Below are 18,431 nucleotides of genomic sequence, written 5' to 3' on the forward strand. Positions count from 1 at the left end.
TTCTTGCCTTGGGAGTCAGCAAAAGACTGTCCTGTATGACTTCATATTTGGGGACACATTCTGAGATGCGCATAATTAAGCAATGGCTCCCCTGTGCTAATTTCATGGTGAACCTATACAAGTCTGAATGGTATAACAAATCACTGAATTGTTTCACTTATTTTTGGTGCAGAAGGCAAAGTAAATATGAAATACATGAGGCTATTGTCAGTGTAGCATTGCAGATTGTTTTATAACAAACATTTTTTTAAATCAGAAGGAATATACTCTACATAAACAAACAAAAAATCATAGTAGGGGAATTACTTAAATCCAAAACAGAGTCACTGTTTATTATTATCAACTATCACACACTATATATAATTGTGTATAATATTGCTTTATACACTGCCAGAGCAGTGGCTGTGTTTACATGAGCATTGCTGTAAATACCTAATGTGCTCTGACATTACAACTGCTCAAATATAGCTAGGTGATAAGGATCTTTCAGCTCCATTATGATCTTATGGGACCACCCTCCTATACACAATCTGTTACAGACCAAAATACCATTATATAGCATGACTACTCTAAATTATTTTGCTTTGCTCAAATTACTGTATATTTGCCCGTTGGGAGTTCAGGCAGTTGTTTGCGGTTTGCTGTCTGCTCTTAATTTTTGCAAACACTCTGCTATTGTTGCTCCATACATGTACACGGCCATTCCTCTCTTCTCTTTCAAACACGATGATGTTGCATCTTTTGATTCTATTGCTCAGTCCTCAGGGATTCTGTCTTTTCTTTTTTATTTCAATTTTCTATTATTTCCCTGCATTTCCGTTTGGGAAGTTTCTACCAGTCTCTCTTCAAGTCCGCACATATTTTCCCTTTATAAAATTCTTTAATTTTTTTTTAGTTTCGATATTTTTGCTTCTATTATTCATTGGTTATTGCCAGTGTTGGGTGAGAGAGGAGAAGAAGAGTTCCATAATATTCTAATGACATCTTAGTTGAGTGACATCCTGGCCTTCACACACACTTCTGTCCCTCTCCTTGCCTTCTCTGTCCCTTGCCTTCTCTGCCTTCTCTACTGAAGCACAGTCCCTTATTGACCTATGATAAAACACCTTGGTAGAAGCAACTTAAGGGATTGTTCTGGCACCCAGTCCAAGGGTACATTCCATCACGAAGGGGAAGTCCAGGCAGTGGACACTTGAAGCAGATGGTTACATTGTATCAGCATTGACAAATGTATAATGCATACTGTGGCTCAACCCCTTTCTCCGCTATACAGTCCAGGATCCCAGCCAGGGAATGGTGACACCCACAGTGGGCAGGTCTTCCCACCTCAATTAATGTCACCAAAAATAAACCTCCATAGGCATGCCCAGAGATCCATCTCCCAGCTGCCTATTTGACAATCAACAATCACTGTCATGACCATGCTTTCTTTCTTTGGTTAGTACTTTATTTAATAGAGCAAGGCTAGCAGGAATGTGACTGGGAAGGAATTCTCTCTCAAGTGGGATAAGTATTGAAAAATTATGCTCTGGAAAATTCATCGTACCAAAAGAACAGCTTTTGGTGCCGAGAAGGCTCGGGTAGGCTAATTAAAGAAACCAACTGCCCTCTTTGTTCCACGACCATCAAATGATCTTTCCTGGATCGCTTCTCTGACAGCCTGGTAGGGTTTCATCTCAGTCCAGTCGGGTGGCTACAAGAAGCTACCCTAAAGCAGGAGGCTTTTTAAACATCATTACTCACAGTGTAATCACTTGCAGAGAACCTACTCCCTGGTTCAGAGAGGACCATCTTGCTGCATCTTTCACGGTAGAAGACACACCATGTTTAAGCTTCTAAAAGACACTATTCTTGGCTAAGGAGGTAGCTCAGTAGCAGAGAATTTGCCTAGTTATGTACAAGAAAGGCCCTGGACTCAACCCCCTCATAAATAAATAAACAAACAAACACTAATCCATTCGCAATGTCACAGTATTATCATTAACCAAAGGCTCATACCATGACCTTGAAGATGATGACTACAACATAAGAATTGAGGTGCGGGGTGGGGGGGGGGAGTCCTTACTGTTCAAATCACAGATTCCTAAAGTAAAAACCTAGAAAAAATATGCCACCATCACAATGACCACATGCAGCTTCCCTCAACTTGATGAACTACTTACTATATAAGTATTCTTTCTTCTAGTTAATTCACTCTTCTGGGACAGGCTTGGGGGTTTAGCTCAGTGGTGGAGTCCGTATCTCATGGCAAAACCTACCAACCTTCTATCATCTCTTCAGGTTTATCATTTTTAGTGTGATAATAAAAACAAAAGCATGTAACAAAATTCATCACCTTAATTATTTTTTTTCAGAGTACACTGGACGTTGGTATGTAACCAGACCATAATACCTTCCCATCTTGAAAGCAAAAACCCCTCCTCCACTTTCAATAGCCTCTGGCAACCACCGCTCTACAGTGTGCCTCCTTTCAATGATCTGTGTCAACAAAATCTTGCAGCATTTGCCCTTTTGTCATTGAATTATTTCATTCAGCATAACATCCTTGAGACTCATTCATATTCTAGCACGTAGCAGAATTTCCTTTTCCCTTTTTAAGACTGAATAACAGTATCCATTATGTGTCTGCAATGCATGAGCTCTATTCATTCGTATTGGATATTTGAGCTGCTCCACCGTTTGGCTACTGTGAGCAACACTGAGGCGCACACGGGTGCGCAGATGCCACTGGAATTCCGTGTCTTCAGTTCTTTCAGACAGAAGTATGATGGCTTGGGAATACTTTCAGCTTTTTATGGACCATCTATAGTGTTTTCCACTGCTACTCTACCAGTTGGCAACTCCTCCCCCACTCCGCGCACAGTGGTTCTCAGTGTTTAGCATCTTTCTAATTCATCCTATTTTCCCGTGTTTTTGAAGTCCCCATCCAACGTGTATGAGGTGATATGTCACTGTGGTTTTGATTTGCATTCCCCTAGTGGTTAGTAATGTTGACCGTCTTCCCATTTGCTTGCTGTCAATCTGTGTCTTCCTTGAAAAAAAAAAAATGCACATTTGCTCATTTGTAAATTGGTTTGCTCGGGGCTTTGCTCTTGTTGAATTGTGGGTGGCTTTATAATTTCTGGGTATTGACCCTTTATTAGGTATGCGGTTGGCAAATATTTTCTTCCACTCCATAGTGTGAGTTTCATTTGATTGGTTTCCTCCTCAGCTGGCCGTCTTTCAGTTGTGTGCAGTCTTAGCCATTCTTGGTTTTATTTCTTCTTTGAGTGTTATAACCAAGAAATCATTACAGAAGCAGTGATAGGCTGTTTTCTTCTAAGAATTCTAGAGATTCCCATCTCATGTTATAAGCTCATTGAGAGTGGACCATTGTACGTTGCTGACTGAGGGTCCCAGTGTTACTTGCATGTTCAGCTTTCCCACCAGAACTTGTTGAAGAGAATACTCTTTTCCCTGTTAGGGAGCTTGGCACTTTTGCCAGGCACATGAGAGCAATTAAAGAACTCTGTACTTTGCTGCTTTGCTCTGTCAGCCTGTGTTTATGTTGGCAGCATATTGATTTAATTGCTGTAGGCTTTGTGATATTTTAAAAGTACAAGGCCTTCACATCTTTCTTTATATTTCTTGCTTTCCTCCTTCTATTTTCTTTTTCATTGTCAAAACCATTTGGGCATGTGATTATTAATGATTTTCAAGTTCACAGACTAGACTCGCTAAGGAACAAGCCTCTGGGTCAGACCAGTACAGGATTATCTAGATTAGGTTAATTAAAGTGGGAAGGTCCATCCTAAGTGTGGGCAGTACCACGCTATGGGCTGGGATCCCAGACTAAATAAAATGGTTCGTAAGTGTGGGTGCAGTGTGACCAGTCACTTCCTGTTCCTGCCACCATACCCTACATGCCACGAGGGACTGCCTCACCGGAACTATCTACCAAAACAAACCTTCCTTTCCTTAAACCACTTTTGTCAAATATTTTGTCACAGCAAGGCAAGCTGCTAATACTTGCTCCTTAGACATTCAATATGCTACAGATATTTCTTTTTTTCTATTAAAAAAGTCACTGTAATTCTGATAGGGATTACATTGAATAGGTAGATTATTTTGAATAGTAACAACATTTAACAAAATTTATCTTCCAATCTATAAACCCAGGCTAGTTTCTCGTTTGTGTCTGTTTAAGATTCTTTCACCAATATTTTATAAGGCTTTTTTTCCTTTTATTGAAATTATCTTTTTTCCCCTCATCTAATATATCCTGATTACAGTTTTCTCTTCCTCTACTCCTCCCAGTCCCTCCCCACCTCCTCTCTCATGGGGTTTCCTACTTCTAGGTATTAGGAGCTGCCACTTAGGAATGGGAATGGGTTGTGGGGATGAGCTGGGGGGCGTGGACAGAAGGGAGGAGAACAAGGTCTTCCCTCGGGATCTGTTGAGTTCCCTGAGAGCAAGGCCAGGGAGTGAGAAGAGGCCAGACGAGAGGACCTGAAACTACCTGCTTTGCTGGCCTGTGTGTTTCTTTGGCAGGCTTAGTTGGCGGGTTCCCAGGGAATATCTGCTGGAGTTGGAGCTTGGGATAAAGGGATGAGTTGGGGGAGGGAAGTTTGGAGGAAAAGGGAGAGCTCTGTGATCCACTAGAGAGAGTTGGGGATGAGACTGGGGCGACTGGATTTTGGAAGAGAACAGGGAGAGACAGGGATCTGTAGTATGACTGCCTGCTTCTCTGGCTGGAGTAAAATGTTTTGCAGCTTTAGGTGAACAAGTTTGTTGCCTCCTTGGTGTAGTTCATGCCTGCCTTTTGTGTGCTTAATGCTATTAGAAATGGGTCTGTTTTCCTACTGGTTTTTCTGATTGTTCACTGGTATTACATAGAGACACAGTTGATCGTTTTTGCATGATGACTATACATCATACCGTTCTTCTGAATTTATTTATTAGCTTTAACAGTTTTCCTGAAATATTTAGAGTCCTGTGTATAATATCTACAAACAGATATGGTTTTGCTTTTCCTTTATAAATTGTATGACTTTAATTACTTTTTCTTGCCTGCTTAGTCTGTGATTTCTAGTAACATGCTCACTAGGGACATTGGTAGTGAGCTCTCTACTTTGTTCCTAACTCTAAAGAGAAAGATCTCAAATTTTCAGCTATTCAACATGGATAGAATGGTGGCTTGGTTTTTTTTTTTCATATTTAATTTTAGTAGCAATGTTAAAGGTAATTTCCTTCCACTTATGGAGTGTTTATTTAAAAAGTATTTTGTCACATATACTTTCTTCAGTTGAGCTAACCTGTGATTTTTCTTCTTCATTCTGTTGAATTGTGGACTACGTGACTGATTTACATTTATAGACTATACAGATTATTTCAGGATAAACCTAACTTGGTCACAGAGCATAAATCTTTTAATGTGCTGGTAAATTTGGTTTGCTTGGGTTTTAGCCAAAAAATTGATATCAATGAGTCTAAAGTTTCCTTTTCTGGTCTAATTTTGACATCAAGAGAATATTGACCTCAGAAAACATGTTTGGAAGTGTCCTTCAATAGATGCCATTTTGTGGAAAAATTAGGGAAGAATTTTAAAAATATTCAGTTAGATTTCCCAGTGATTAATGTGGTATGTCCTTCAGTATATGTGTTGCTTTTATTGGTTATTGAATAAAGCTGTTCTGGCCAATGGCTTAGCAGAGTAAAGCCAGGCAGAAACTCCAAACAGAGATAGAGAGAGAGAGAATAAGCAGAGTTAAGGAGACACCATGTAGCTGCAGAAGGAGGCAGATGTAGCTGCCGAAGGAGAAAGACGCCAGAGCAAAACCTTACTGTTGGGCCACAGCCTCAGGGCAATATACAGATTATAGACATGAGTTATTCAAGATGTAAGAGCTAGCTAGAATTATGCCTGAGTCATTGGTCTAACAGTTGTAATTAATATAATTTCTCTGTGATTTTTCAGGTCTGGATGGCTGGTAAATGAAGAAGCAGTCTCCATCTACAAAATGGCGCCCATACATTTGGGACTAATCCACATGGCAAGCCACACACTTCAGGTCCAGGTACTTTTATGCCCTTTTGGTGTCAGAAGGAAAGTAACTGAGAGCAAGCCTGCAGCCCAGCACCCCTACTAGGAAAGCAGCTGGACTGGGTTTCCTAGGCATGCACAGGCTGGAAAGAATGGTAGATTTCTACTGCCATACACAGAGACATTTCCAGGCCACGAAGCATACTGCATGGCAGATTTAGTTATTACTCAGACAAAAAGGGTTTATGTGCTTCACGGTGCTTCCCAGAGCTGAGGTGGTCAGCACGGCTCCCACCTAGCAGCCCCACAACTGGTGGTAAATGTACCTCTGCCATATTGAAAGGCCAAGAGAGGTAGAGACAGCATCCAGGGCTGCCACAACCACACTGCTTACCATTTTAAAATGCTCCTTGTCAGAAATGGATTTCAGATACACAATAAGACAGATTTCAGACATAAAAGACCTCTCAATGAGATATAGTATGTTTAAAAATGTACATAGGCTTGGGAAAGAGAAGAAAAAGAGTATAGACAGTTATAAAAAAGAAGTATTTAAAGAGACAGTAAAAGTAATATAAAAGAGTACAAACAATCATAGATTAAAGGAGTAAATAAAAATAAACCACATAAAGATGGAAAATACACAGAGAAATCTGGATTATGCATATTATTGTCTTTTCTTTGAATTTTTTGACTGCAGAGGACATTTATTTCTGGGGGCTACTAAGTTAAACCAACATAAAGGTATCTTGACTTCAGAATTTGAGTCTATATTGCTTTGGAAAAGAATTTCTGCATTTGTTTCCACAGAAGATGAGAACCTGCAGGTTCCTTCCAGTTTAATGTGTTTTGATAGAACAAGATCTCCCAAAAGGCCTCCATGAATCCCTAAAAATACTTTGCCCAACAAACAGCAGGAAGCAGTTTGGAGAAAACAATGCCCAAATTCCCAAAATGATTGCTTATAAATGCTTGTTTTCATTTTAAAGGGTGATGTGATATATAGAGATGAATACTTTGCATTGGGATGGATCTTGGTCTATTGATACAAATTTAAGGTCAATTTTGTTATATGTATTTCTGTTCTTGCTTAAGGTATTATGTTTAGACAGCTCATTTAAAAATGTAATGTATAATTTTAAAATGCAGATTAACAAGTGGTCATTTATAATAGTAAAACTTGTAGTCATATTAGTTAGGTTTTCTAGATATATAGAGATATATTTCAGGTAAATAGATAATCTTCAACACTTCAAAGACCTATGGAATATGGCATTTAAAATGTCGTAAGAACTTAGACTTTTCTTGACAGTGAGACATGTCTGCTTTTGGTAGCACCAATACTTCAGAGAAATTGATGGGCATTGAAAAAAAACATTATGGAATTTGCCTTCAATGCGACAAAGCTAGCCATTTGGGCAAGAAATTGCTCTTGCCTGGACTACTTGATGGTATGCTGTATAAACTGGACATGCAAGATCCACAGAAAAATGACTGATAAACTTGCCAGAAGAAGGTGAGATAGTCCTTTAGGGTTCCTACAGGCATTCTGCAGGATACAGAAGAAAGTGACTGACAAACTGCAAATATAGACAAAATAGTCTTTCAAATTTCCTGTTTCGTGGAAAAGTCTACCAGATTCTGTGGGCCTGTAAACTGAAGATGGATGCCCCAAAGTTACAGAAAAACATTGGGTGACTGTCCAGTAAGTAAGATGTCTCTGTCAATTCTAAAGTTTGGAAGTTGCTTACAGTGAACTTCCTGTTAATTTAGGTAATATTATATACTTCTGGGGTCTTTGAATAGCTGAACACAGATAGTTACCATTTTCTTTTGTTATAATAAAAGATAAATTAGATATGAAACTTTAGACTCAGAAAAATAAAATAGATGATAGTATATTTCCTTTAATTTTGCCAGATACAAATAAACTAACTGTTGTAACTATAATTCTTGGTTGAACATGTTTTGTTATATGTAATTTTACTACGTTAAAGTTAAAACCATCCTTTTTATTTAGACAGAAAAGGGGAGATTATGTGTGATGTCCATTTGTATATATGTTGCTTTTATTGGTTACTGAATAAAACTGTTCTGGCCAATGACTTAGCAGAGTAAAGCTAGGCAGGAATTTCAAACAGAGATAGAGAGAGAGAGTAGATGGCACCATGTAGCTACTGAAAGGAGAAAGACACCAGAACAGAACTTTACTGGTGGATCACAACCTCGTGACAGTACACAGTTTAAAAGAAAAATGGGTTAATTCAAGATATAAGTGTTAGCTAGAAATACACCTGAGTTATTGAGCAAGCAGTGTTGTAATTAAAATAGTTTCTGTGTGATTATTTGGGTCTAAGCAGTAGGAAACGGAACAAGCAGTCTTCGTCTACAAGTGAAACATTTCAGAGCTTATCTTAGTTGAGGTGTATTAATTACTGAACTCAGACTTTGTTGACGTGGGATTTCCCTCTGTATGCTGTAATTGCCATTAATGAAAAAAGAACTGCTTTGAGCCTATAGCAGAGCAGGGTGGGGCCGAGCAGAGGTAGGCGGGGAGGACTGGATTGAATCCTGGGAGAAAGAAGAGTGGAGTCAGAGAGGCGCCATGTAGCCCTGCCAGAGACAGACGCCAGGACTTTAGCCTGTAAACCACAGCCACGTGGCCATACACAGATTAATAGAAATGGGTTAAATTAATATGTAAGAGTTAGTCAATAAGAAGTTAGAGCTAATGGGACAAGCAGTGATTTAATTAATACAGTATCTGTGTGATTATTTCAGTTCTGGGCAGCTGGGACGAACAAGCAGTCTACCTCCTACACCTTGCTAGTTGGAGATCTATTTATATTTCACTTTTATCATGAGGTCTTAGTATATTATACATTTCTAAAAATTCATTCATTTATTTTACATTCTATACACAGTTGCCATGCCTCCATAGACTCTTAATATACATAGTCCCCTGCTTTCATCAATATTCAAGGTTATCTGTCACCTGATCGCCTCATCTGAATTTATCCTATACTTTTTGCAGATTTAGTAGATGTAGGAGCTACAATTTGTGATAAATAAGGACCTGTTTTCCTGTATACTCATGTTAAACGTCCCATATGTAAAGCATCACCTTGGATAAAAGCAAGATGAGATGGTAATAGCAGTGTGTCATTCCAGGTGATAGCTTCTAAATGGTGAGAGCATTTCTATCTCCAGGCACCATCACCAAACTCCTTAGAACACATCCAGGATGGGAAAGAGGCAAAAACCAGTCAATTTTTGACAGTAAAAAGATACATTACGGCATGACTCTAACAGATGACACAAATCAAATTAACCAAACAAATTTTACTTGAGTTATAGACTCACATAAATGTACACACGTTAAGCTCTCAGTCTTGGACTGCAATGCACTTTCATTCCAATCTTTCTATCAGAGTGAGGGGCCTAAATTAGGCAATAATACCACCAATGAAGCCACTGTGGGCCAGGGGCAAAGCAGATAATCCACAAGTGACTTTCGAAGACTAAGTTATATGCATAAATATGCACATGAATATTCAGAAAGTGAGAATGAAAGGAGAGGGGACATCTTAAAATGTACACACTTTATAAATTTAAACTATTTCTTCAGACCTAGGGGAGTTCTCTAGCAATGGTAACATGAAAAAGTAAAAAAAAAAAAAAAAAAAAAAAAAAAATCACCTCTTCATAAAGCATATAGACGACCAAACAAATTTTCATCAAAGGCTGAGAAAGTGACCAGAAGGCCAACAACATATTGAAAAGTGCTTATTCTTGAAAATGACTAGAGTGTGAGGTTAAAACAGCAGAGTTACCCATGGTTCCACTAATGACCCCTCTTGTGTTCATGTGGTGACCGATGACGAGAAGGCAGAAAATCAATAGTTTTCCTACCAGACACAAGAGACTTGCTTTGGGGCAAAGTCAGAACACATTGCTTTGGAAAGTCCACAGAGAACAATCCATGTCTTCACTAGTTTCTTGTTAGGGACAAGCAGGGCACAATCAGAAATTCCACAAGGTGACCCTAAAGATGCAAGAGCAATTACAGGCCACAAGTGCTCTGCCTCTGGCTGTTTGCCTGGGAGTCCATGTCTATGCTTAGGCTGACCTGTGAGAACCTAGCTGAAAGGTCAAACCAAGAGTATTATGCACAGAAGGTGTTTGAACACAACCTAACCTCTGCCCAAATCACTGCTTGATCCTAAGTTATACAGATTTGGAGGCAAAAACTGGTAAGCAAGGATAAGTAAGCAAAATTAGGGAGAATAAAAACAAACAGAAGCATCAGAAATATTCCTATGTGAAAAGAGATTTAAGCAAAACAAGGTATAAAGTGGGGCGGGTGGGGAAAATCTAATTGTTATAATACATTATTTATTTCAGTGCATGAAATATCAAATTTTAAATAAAAAAATTACAAGAAAAAAGTTTAAGTGTGACTCTTGAATGGAGGAAAAGTAGCAGTCAATGGAAGTTATTCTGAATGGTTAATAAACAGTGAGTAACTCATGTTCAATTGAGTAAATATCACAACAGCAAACACAAATAGAGTCTCACTAGAGAAATTTGCACTATTTAAAAACTGTCACTTGGAAATTTTTGGATCAATAATATCATAATTAAAACAAAAATTTTTTAAGAAGAGCTCAACAACAAATTAATGATGACAGAAAAATTGATGAGCTTGAAGGTGAACTAATCTAAAGGGGTGGGGGGAATAACTTAACACAAATAAAGAGAGACTTCAACTGGTCAGAAATGCTGGGACTCTGGAAAGCCCAGGAAACAAACAAACAAACAAAAAGCAGACATCCCTTTCAATAGCCAGGAGGATTTATTAAGAAAATTTATAAGCTGATTCCAAATTATATGCAAATCCAACAGACCTAAAAGAACCAAACCCAGTTATATCAATATAACGAAGTTGAAGGAATTACAATGATTTAAAACATACACTAAAACTATGACAATCAATACAGGATGGTGTTGGCCAAGGGTGTGGGGGGGATGAGGGAGAGAGAGAGAGAGAGAGGAGAGAGAGAGAGAGAGAGAGAGAGAGAGAGAGAGAGAGTTCAATAACCTGAGCAAGTATCTGGCTCCTAGCCCTTGCTTTTACAGCTGACTGATTTCAACAGAGACCTAGATAAATCAATGGACAAAGTCATTGCTTCAACAAATAACACTGAAAAATTTGTATGCACTTATGATAAAAAATAATAAACTCGTACCTTTAATCCATCCCATATGCAAAAAATAAGACTGAGTCTGCAAATCTCTCCAAATAAAACTGAAGAGATGATCATTATGATCTTTTGTTAAGCAGGGATATCTTAGGTAGAATACCAAAAGCACAAGTCTACAAAACAAAACTTCTAGTAATAAAAAGGGAGATTTAAAAAAAAAAAAAAAACAACCCAGACACTCAAAGAAAACACTTTCAATCATTTATTAACAAAGATTTGTATTGTGTGGCTGGAGAGATGGCTCATCAGTTAAAGGCACTCTCTGATCTTCCAGAGGACCAGAGTTCAATTCCCAGCACCTATGTTGGGCAGCTCACAACTGTCTATAACAACAACTCAAGGTGATCTGACACCTTGCTCTGTGCCCCATAGACATTCACAAATGTGTACTAATACACACACAAAGAGAAAAAAATAAATAATTATCAAACAAATAATAAATCTTTAAAAGAAAAAGATTTGTTTCTTTATACTTATGTTTATAAAGTGTGTAAAGAATTCTTCCCACTCAACAATACAAAAAGAAAACCCACCAAAACTGAAAAGAATTAAACAAGCATTTTAACAAAGAAGACATTCAAATGGCTAATTAACTCGTGAAAAAATACTCAATCATTAGTCATTAGAGAAATACAAATTAAAACCACAATTCAATAAACTTCACATCTACTGGAATGGCTGTAGTCCAACAGGCTACTAAAGAAAGCACTGATGAGGATGTAGGAAAAACAGGAACATTCAGGTATTGCTTGTGGGAATAAGTAATGGCACAGCTACTTCAGAAAATAGTTTGATAATTTCTGAATTAAACCACATATAATCTAGTAATTCTATTCCTAGATGCCTATAAGAATTGGAGTTATAAGCCGGGCGGTGGTGGCGCACGCTTTTAATCCCAGCACTCGGGAGGCAGAGGCAGGCGGATCTCTGTGAGTTCGAGGCCAGCCTGGTCTACAAGAGATAGTTCCAGGACAGGCTCCAAAGCCACAGAGAAACCCTGTCTCAAAAAAAAAAAAAAAAAAAAAAAAAAGGATTGGAGTTATATGCTCATGCAAATACTTAGATGTTAATGTGCATAGCAGCCCAGGTCTATTGGCAATAGCCTCAGGCTGAGAAAAACGTGGTATATATCAGTACAGTGAAACACAAAGTGCCAACAGAAATGAATTGCTATTCAACGTCTATAATATGAATGAATTTTTTTTTTTTTTTTTTTGGTTTTTCGAGACAGTTTCCCTGTAGTTTCTAGAGCCTGTCCTGGAACTAGCTCTTGTAGACCAGGCTGGCCTCGAACTCAGAGATCCGCCTGCCTCTGCCTCCCTAGTGCTGGGATAAAAGGCATGCGCCACCACCGCACGGCTAATATGAATGAATTTTAAAGCACTATATTAACTGTTCCAATTTCCTTCTTTTTTGTTGTAATAGAAGAGTCTATTCAAGAGCAACTTGGGGAGGGAAGAATTTATTTGGTTCAAAGTTTCTAGTCCATCAGTGAAGGAAGCAAATGCAGAAATTCACAACAAGAATCTGGAGGCAAGAACTGAAGCACAGACCATTTAGGAATGATGCTTTCTGGCCTGATCTGACTTCAGTTCAGTCACCTTTCTTACAGAATCCCAAGGCCACCTGCCCAGCGGTGGTACGACCCACAATGGGCTGGTCTCTCCTTCGTCATTTAGCAATCAATAAAATTCCCTCACAGGCCAAACTGAGGGAGACAATTCTTCAGTTGGGGTCCCTTCTTTCCAGGTATGTCAAGTTGACAACCAAGATTAACCATAACAATAACTTAAAGAAACCATAGGTATAACACAATGTATACTAGGCCAGAAAGATTGATCAGTGGGTAAAGACACTTATTGCTGAGCCGAGCAAACTGAGTTTGAACCCTAAGACTCACACAGTAGAAGGAAAGAACCAATATCCACAGTTGCCTCTGACCTCCACACATGTGCCATGGCAAGTATGCACCCACACATGTACACATGTACATGCACACATATAATATACACGCAATAACATATAATCTTAAAAACCAGCAGTATATGTTGTAAGGTGTTTTGTTTGTTTTGTTTTGTTTTTGTACATCTGTATAAAATGTCTTAGGAATGCAAAATAAGAAGACTAGTTAATAGCCAAGCGGTAGTGGAATACAACTTTAATTCCCACACTTGGGAGGCAAAGGCAGGCAGATCTCTGAGAGTTTGAGGCCAGACTGGTCTACAGAGTAAGCTCCAAGACAGCCAGAGCTACACAGAGAAACCCTGACTATAAAAATCACAGAAGGAGGAGGAGACAAGTTAACAGATTTAGAACCCACAGCCTCTGCGGGTTGTTTCCTCTAGTAGTCTAGTCTTCTGAGATGCCACGTGTCAATATTTGAGATTTCACTAGTAGGCACAGTTTTATGGCTCGTGTCCAATTATCTGGTCAGTTTGTGCTTCACAAAGACATGTAAAATCCATTCTTTGATGTCATTCTTCCAACAGCCAAGGGAGAACGCAATCATGGAGGGGAGACTTTGCTCTCCAGTTCAGAGACCTGGAGTCAGCAACTTAGCAATTTTACTCAAACGCTTCCATTCCTACACTTGCTACCCCTAATAAAGTTTTCACTTGACAACTGTAATTAAGGAATGATGTATGGCTTGAGCTTATAAATGATTGTTCTATAAAATAAAAACTAAATGAGGACATTGAATGATGAAGCCGAAAACCAGCTTTCTTTGCTATGGATATTTTTTTCATTACTTGTTCTGTTTATTTTCTTACTATTATTAATAGTTCTATTAATTGAGAGATTGATATGTACCAAATACTTTACCATTTATTTACACACATCATCTCGCATGGATTAGTCCTCCTTGAGAACGATTATAAAGTACACTTATCCTCATTTAATATATGAGGTACCAATGATTTAGCACAGAGTTTATCCAAAATCGCACAACAAATAAAATAGTAAAATCAGGAATAAGTTTCAAATATTTCAGATTCCAAATAATTTATTTCCAACCAATAAATTGTGGCAAGTGCCAGATTTTAAAATACCATAACCCATGCCCTTACTTACATGGCTGTAGATAGATAGATAGATAGATAGATAGATAGATAGATAGATAGATAGAAGATAAGATGTGTATATATATACATACCTTATCCATATATGTTTGTGTGCACATATGCACACACCTAAATAACATGCAAATATCAGTTGTTATCTTTAAGAAATGCCCCTTTTTCTTGAATCTTTAATCACCCTCCATCAGCCATAGCTGTTTTGGAATTATGATAACTCTGCTCTAGAAGAGCCCTAATATAAGAGATTGCTAAGACTCTAAAGGAGTTATTCCAATTCCACAGAGAGACCGTACTGTGCATGTTATGAATGTTTAAGACAGAGTGCACAGTCTGTCATGTCAACTCTCATCTACTTCAATGACAGATTATTTTTCTCCCAGAACTAGTGTTTTGAATATATTAGCTATGAAAAACAGGGGGACATTTTTTAGAGCCATGCACACATATATACACAAATTATGATTGGATCATAAAACATAGTTCTAGTAGCATTCAAATTCTGACTTTAATCGACAAAAACAAAAGAAGATACCCTTCACCAAATAATTTAGTGAGCAACAAAGCCCTTAATTCATCCCATGTCATATCAGCTATATATAACACACAGAAATTCCCATCTCTTGAGCATCAACATGAGCAAAATATTATGATAAATGTTATACATGAATTATCTCATTAACTTTCATTTCAGTTCAATATGAAAGCAATGATTATTATTTCCTTCTCAATATGAAAAAGATGCATCCAAAACAGAATCAGGATAACTTTGCAAATGCACTCCACTAGAAAGGAACAAAGCTTGGAATATGAATCAGACCTTAGAAAAGGAGCCAAAAGGTTTTATGAGTATGTACATAAAGGACATATTTGCATTAAAACTTAGAAACCAAACCTTAGCAAGAAGGAAATTTAAATTCCTGTGGAACAAGCATCAGAATGCCTAGAAGTTTATTGGCTTGACAAAATATTAAAAAGATGATTTTTATAAGCATATTCAGGCTTCTAAAAATAATCTCTTCTATCAATATGGTGAATCACACCTGAAATCCCAGCAGTGGGAAGCAGAGGCAGGAGAAGTTTTGAGAGTTTAAGGTCAGCCTGACCTACAAAGTGTTAGCCCAGTCTAGACAACAGAATGAGACCTTGTGTAAAAATACAAACAATTTGGATTGGGGAGACGGCTTAGTGGGAAAAGCAATGGCAGTGCAAGCATGAGAACCCACGTTCAAGTCTTCAGAACCCACATAAAGACAGCACAGTAGCATGTCTGTGATCTCGCTGCTCCCCAGCAAGATGTACAGCAAAGAAGGGAGAATTTCTACTCATGTTCTTGGTAGGTAGAAGTAACATAGTAAAAACGAAAAGTTTACCAAAAGCAATCTACAGATTCAATGCAATGCCCAGCAAAATCCCAGCAAAATTCTTCAAAGACCTCAAAAGAACAATACTCAACTTCATATGGAAAAACAAAAACAGCCAGGATAGACCAGACAATCCTGGATAACAAAGGAACTTCTGGAGGCACCACAATTTCTGGCTTCAAACTCTACTATAGAGCTACAGTAATGAAAACAGCCTGGTACTAATATAAAAACAGACAGCAGGACCAATGGAATTAAATCAAAGACCAGATATCAACCCATATGCCTACGAACACTTGATTTTTGACAAAGTTAAAAATATAAGATGGAGCCGGGCGGTGGTGGTGCACGCCTTTAATCCCAGCACTCGGGAGGCAGAGGCAGGCGGATCTCTGAGTTCGAGGCCAGCCTGGTCTACAAGAGCTAGATCCAGGACAGGCTCTAGAAACTACAGGGAAACCCTGTCTCGAAAAAAAAAACAAAAAAAAAAAATATAAGATGGAGAAAAGAAAGCATAACTGGATGTCAACATGTAGAAGAATGCAAATAGATCCATATATATTCCCATGCCTAAAACTAAAGTCCAAATGGCTTAAAGACCTCAACAAGAAGCAACTACACTGAATCTCATAGAAAAGAAAGTGGAAAGTACACTTGAACACATTGGCACAGGAGATCACTTCCTATATATAACCCCCAGTAGCACAGACCCTGAGAGCAACAATTAATAAATGGGACCTCCTGAAACTGAGAAGCTTCTGTAAAGCAAAGGGCACTATCAACAAGACAAAATGGCAGCCTACAGAAAGAAAAAAAGATCTTCACCAACCCCACATCAGACAGAGAGCTGATCCCCAAAATATACAAAGAACTTAAGAAAATTGACATTAAAAGAACAATAAAAAATGGGGTACAGACCTAAACAGAGAACTCTCAACAGTAGGGTCTTAAATGGCTGAAAGACACTTAAGGTGTAGTGTGAAGCGGCAGGGCTGCGGCGGGGCTGCGTCCCGCCACCCAGCCACCGGCTAGCTTTACCCAAAATAATTACACGGAAACTGTATTCTTTTAAAACACTGCCTGGCCCATTATCTGTAGCCTCTTATAGGCTAATTCTCATATCTTCCTTTAACCCATATTTATTAATCTGGGTAGCACCACGAGGTGTGGCTTACCAGGAGAGATCTTAACCTGCGTCCATCTCGGAGAGGAGCAGCATGGAGTCTCTCTATGGCGAATGCCTGAAGCATCTCCCCCACTCTACTTCCTTGTTCCCACAATTCTGTTCTGTCTACTCCACCTACCTAATTTTCTCTTAAAGGGCCAAGGCAGTTTTCTTTATTAATAATGAAAGTAACACATAAACACTCCTCCATCACTTAAGGAAATGCTTAACATCTTTAGTCATCAGAGAAACAACAATCAAAACAACTCTGAGTTTCCATCTTATACCTGTCAGAATGGCCAAGATCAAAAACACTGATGACAGCTGATGCTAGAGAGGATGTGGGGTAAAGGAAACACTCCTCCATTGCTGGTAGGAGTGCAAACTTGTATACTCTCTTTGGAAATCGGTATAGTGGTTCCTCAGAAAATTGGGAAACAATCTACCTCAAGACCCAGTGATATTGCTGTTGGTTTCATACCTAAAGGATGCTCAATCATACCACAAGAGCATGTGCTCAACTACATTCATAGCAGCATTACTTAACATAGCCAGAACCTGCAAACAATCTAGATGCCTCTCAACCAAAGAATGGATAAAGAAACTGTGGCATATTTATGCAATGGAGTACTTATTTTTATATCCTAGCAATGCGGAAGCACACATGGACAACCTGTATATGGCAGTTCTGTTGGATTTGTCTATATTTGGGCTTCATAATCTAAGATGCGGAGGACAATTGACCAGGTCTCTTCCTCAAGAGGGCACCAGATCTCATTATAGATGGTTGTAAACCACCATGTGGTTGCTGGAATTGAACTCAGGACCTTTGGAAGAGCAGGCAGTGTTCTTAACTGCTGAACCTGGAGTACTATACAGTGGTTAAAAAAATAATAATGACATCTTGAATTTTGCATGCAAATGGATGGATCTAGAAAAAAACATATTTAGTGAGGCAATCTAGACCCAGAAAGACAAATATATGTATTCACTCATAAGTGGCTTCTAGACATAAAGCAAAAGAAAAAAGAAAAAGAAATCTATAGTCCACAACCTCAGACAACCTAGACAACAAAGAGGACCCTAAGAGAGACATATGGATCTACATAGGAAGGAGAAAAAGATAAGATCTCCTGAGTAAACTGGAAGTGTGGGGGACATGGGAGAGGATAGAAGGGGAAGGGGAGGTAGGGAGGGGAGTAGAGAAAAATGTATAGTTCAATTAAAACAATTTTTAAAAATAAGCAGAGAGAGAGAGAGGAAGGAAGGAGAACCCTAGAATCTTGCAAGCCAGTTAGTCTGGCCCAGGCAACAGCAGATAACAAAAACAGTCCCTTCCAAAAAAAAAAAAAAAAGAAGAAGAAGAAGAAGAAGAAGAAGAAGAAGATGACCAACCCCTAAGGATGTCCTTGGATCTCCACTCATGCTCTTTGCCACATATGTGCCTACACTTAGATATATTCACACATGTATGCACACACATTATATGCTCAGAGTTTTTTAAACAAAGGCTTTGCTAACCTGTCAATTCATAAGGCT

The sequence above is a fragment of the Arvicola amphibius genome, chromosome 8 (genome assembly GCF_903992535.2).
Source record: "Arvicola amphibius chromosome 8, mArvAmp1.2, whole genome shotgun sequence".
NCBI lineage: Eukaryota > Metazoa > Chordata > Mammalia > Rodentia > Cricetidae > Arvicola > Arvicola amphibius.